General features: G+C 35.1%; 1 pseudogene; it reads right to left on the bottom strand.

Annotated features, from left to right (window-relative positions):
• Positions 1-3,026: 3,026 nt before the first annotated feature.
• LOC103668172 lies at positions 3,027-3,458 on the bottom strand (annotated as a pseudogene).
• Between the last annotated feature and the right edge of the window lie 1,069 nt (positions 3,459-4,527).

Below are 4,527 nucleotides of genomic sequence, written 5' to 3'. Positions count from 1 at the left end.
TCTATTTATCAGGTGGTTTAAATATTTTTTTCTAGAATATTATCTTAAACAAGGACAACAATATCAAGCCCTATCAAACTATGAACATTCTATTTTGAGTATTATTAAAATATTCTATTTTGAGTTGTATTTCAATGCCACTAGGAGTAATTTTTATTGACATTTCAGTCTAAGTCCTAATTTTGAATTGATACACAGATTTCTTTATTCAACTTCCTTAAAGTAAAGCATTGTCCCTGATGAAATGATTATGACAACAGGAGGCATTTTCTTGATTTTCTCCAGAGGATGTTTTCCATTTGTGATTTGTTTTCTTTGAAGATAATCCTTGAAATGTATCTCGAAGAAGAAATTGCTTCTTTCTTTCCACAAGCTTATCTATGGATAACTAAATACCAATGACACGGAAGTTTCCTAGTGTTCTGGTCTGTGTAGGCTTGTTTGTTTATCTTTGGTTTTTATTATTTTTTTCTATTGAGTCAGTAAAACCAAATTTAGAGCTCTGCTTCAAGACTACCTAGGAATTCCCCAGGGAACATTTTGATCTGAAGAAAAAGCAAAGCTTGCCTCTGATTTCAAACGGCTCAGGCAAAACTGGGATACTAGTTATAAGAAGCCAATGCAGCCATACATTCCATTTGGGATAAGATCCACTGTCAAGGAACTTGTCTTATGATAAAGCTTGGAAATAGCAGCTGTTTATAATTAAACAGGTGACTCTCTAGTAATTTCATGTGCAAGTGAGTCATGCCACATGGGTTTTATGGAAGTATGTGAGAAACAAGTCTTGTGGTTAGCATTCAGTTTATTGTACCTCTTGGGTTTGTCATTCTATTTTTGTGGCTTAACAAAGAAAATTCTAACAAATGAAAATTCAAATTTTGTTTCAAACGCCAAAAACCAGTTAACATTTTTAGAAGGGGAACACAGACAGTGACTCTATCCTAAAATGAGATTTCTATATTCACAAGCTAGGTAGGTTTTTTTTTTTCAGTGATAGGAAGAGCTAGAAAAGTTTCTCCATTTAATTAAATTCTTCCTGAGGTTGTTTATTGTGTCATTTGTGGTTGAGCCTTCCTGATTAACCAGGTGACTATTGCATTGAGGAGAAATGTAAAGAATAAAATAGTAAAGGATTTAGGATTATCTCAGCAGGGTCTTGATACTAGAGAGGGAGTTGACCTGAAGAATAGTTTCTCAACTGGCCAATATGAAGAGAAATGAATCTTTAATTTGTCAAGGTCTGATTTCATATTAATTATAAATATGAAAAAGCATATTATTAATGTAAAACTCTCTACTTCAACTGTTCTATTTTAGTTTTCTAATGTTTTACCTTAAGACATCTACTTTTTAAAGGAAAGTATTAATTTGATGTGATAGGCAGGGGAAAAGGATCAATTTTAATACATTCCTTTATAGACTGCATCATATAATGACAATGTCTCTCCTACATTCTTATTCCATCATTTATGAAAATACTGGTTTTATTTTTTTTCCAGGTCTTTTCATAATCCCATGTGTACATGTAGATACTTTGTTTTAGGATGCATGTCAAAGAAGATACATTTTGTAACCTGCTTTCTCCATCTAATACTATATCATAAGTGTCACAATTATTTTAAGTAGTAGTCTCACTATCTGGTAACTTGCATTAATAGTTTACTTGACTATCTGTTAGCCACTTATGATTTTAACTATTTTTTAGTGCTGTAAGAAAAACTCTTATACATAAGGTTTTTTTTCCTATTTAATTTTATTTGTTATTTGGCAGATATATTAGTCAGGATAGGCCGAGTTATGTTTCAGCGACAAATTGACCCCCAAATATCAGTGGCTTAATATAATAATGACTTATTTCTCACTCATGCTACATTTTCATCATGAGTCAATGGGGTCAGGGCACATAGTCCTCAGGGACCTAGTCTAATAGAAATTTCACAATATTATAGCTGCCATCTGGAACATGTGTCATGCTCAATTATCATGGCAAAGGAAGAGATACTGGAGAAGTATGCCCAGACTTTTCACTGCTTCTACCTGGAAGTAACACATGTCTCTCTATTCACAACAGATTCTAAATAGCAGGGGTGTTGGAGAGGGAAGAAAGATTATTTTCTTAGAATGAATTCCTGATCTGCTGAAATTCCTTGGTCAAACAAAGGAGACATATGTGTACTTTTGGAGCTTCTTTGCAGAGTGCTTCACAAAGAAAAAGTGTTTTCTTTGTGAGGGTTTGTGGTATAGGGTGATGGCAAAGAGCACATGCTAGGGGTCTGAGACATATCTGTGTTTTTGTCCTGACTCTTAGTGGCTACATGTCCTTGGGCAAATTACTTAGACTTTCTAACCCTCAGTTTCTTAATTTGAAATAAGGGTGTGATTTTATCTACTGCATTTGGTTAGGATTAAATGAAAGACTGTGTAAAATGTTGCCATGGTGTGTCAAGCCTACGGTAAGCATTCAGTAAATGGTAAATATTACTGTTTACCACTTTTCATTATGAATACATCTTTTATAATTTTACATGTATCAAATATGAAACATTTTAAGTTTGGATTATTTAGTGGGTTCAACAATTGATGGGTTTAGATGTGGTAATTATCAATGTTTTCAAAGCAATGAGGCGAGGGATCATACCTCTTCCCTAGTCATAGTGGATCTGACAAGGAGACTCTTGTTTCTGATCACCACACTCAGAATCATCTCTATTACCTTTTCTTTAATCCTAATTCGATGGTGAGGGCACAGAAAGAAGAGGGTGTACCATGTTATCAAGATTCTAGCTCTTATTTATAAGGCTAAGCCATTATGTATGTGTGTATGCAGGTTTTGAGAATCCCATTTTTGAGATCTAGAGGTGAAATTGGGTGTCATGATGCAGATGGGAAGAGATGGATAATGTTTTATAGACTGTGGTATTAAAAACATGAAATCATTGGTTTTATATTTTTCACAAAAAAACAATTTGTTTCTTTTTTTTTCATTGTAACAGTTTTTATTTAAAGTCATATATAAGATGACTTTATTCCTGCATCTTCTCAATTGTTTCTTCCTTATATTTGCCCTCTTCCTTTCCTACTTGGCAAGATTTGACTTTACCTTCAAGGATTTTTTTGCAGTCTTTGTCCAGATTTAGGCTAGTGATAACCACCTTGCTAGGGTGAATGTCCACATGGACAGTTGTATCATTCGCCTTCTCTTGTACTCTTCAATGTAGATTACACATCTTCCTGTAAACCTGGACTACTTTACCAGTTTGCTGACCTTCGTAGTGTCCTTGCACAACCTGTACTTCATCATCCTTTCAGATGGGTATTGATTGAACACTTTACTTCTGTCTCAGCTCTTTGGAAAGAGGGGAAGACATAATCTTCCCGCGAATGTGGGAAGATGCATTGAAATAGCTTTTGTGGTTCTTGCTCCAGTCAGAAGCCACAAAGGGATTGAACTTCATTTTGGCTGCTGGCACTTTAGTGCTGGCCGCCAATAATTTCTTATTTAAATGTTTCTTTGTAATTTTATCAAATAGGTTTTATTTATATGATATGCCATCTGATACTGAGCAAATGTTAGTGTTCTTTTTATTTGGTGGTACTAATAAACATGTTTAAAAATATTTTTGAGGGTTTTTTATGTAGTTTCATTGTTCCAGGTTCTATGGTATATAAAACTCATGATTCTTATCTAGAAGAAATATTTCGTAGAGCTCTGGAGGTAAATATCTATGGACACAGAGAACTCATATTAACAGTGTGACAGGATAAGAGCCAAAGTAAAGAAGGAATGTAGGGCCCTGAGAACACATGAATTGGCCAGTTTCACCTGGATGTTTTGGGGAATCTTCAGGGAGGAGAGACTTTTGAATTGGGCCTTGAAACCTGAGGAAAGCTTCAATTGGTGAAGCAGGAAAAAGTCTATTACAGAAAAAGAGAACAAAAGGAGCAAAGACAAGAAGGGAAAAGATCTGTTGTTTGTATCCTTTTCTATAGGCATTCAGAAGCCAAGAGAGGATTTTGAGCAGGAGACTGACATAATTTGATCAGTGTTCCAGTCATACGGAGGCTGGATTAGATGGGAGAAAATAGGGTAAGAGAAACCAGTTCAGAGGCTCTTGTAATGATCCAGGAAAGAAGAGTGAGAGAAGGACAGGTTTTATAAATTAAATTTTTAAAATTTTAACTCCAGTACAGTTAACATACAGTGTTGTGTTAGTTTCAGGTGTACAGGATAGTGATTCATCACTTCCATACATCACTCTGTGTTCATCAGGACAAGTTCATTCCTTAATCCCCCATCACCTGTTTCACCCACCCCCCAAACCCCTCCCCTCCGGCAACCATCAGTTTGTTCTCTATACTTAAGAGTCTGTTTCTGGGTTTGTCTGTCTTTCTCTCTTTTTTCCCCCTTTGTTTGTTTGTTTCATTTCTTAAATGCCACATATGAGTGAAATCATATGATATTTGTCTTTCTCTGACTTATTTCACTTTGCCTTATATTCTCTAGCTGAGAGGGCAGGTTTTCCA

Source organism: Ursus maritimus (genome assembly GCF_017311325.1).
Source record: "Ursus maritimus isolate PB19 chromosome X unlocalized genomic scaffold, ASM1731132v1 scaffold_X1, whole genome shotgun sequence".
In the NCBI taxonomy this organism is placed as follows: domain Eukaryota; kingdom Metazoa; phylum Chordata; class Mammalia; order Carnivora; family Ursidae; genus Ursus; species Ursus maritimus.
Note: the sequence above shows the minus strand (reverse complement) of the source record. Positions and strands in the feature narration are given on the sequence as shown.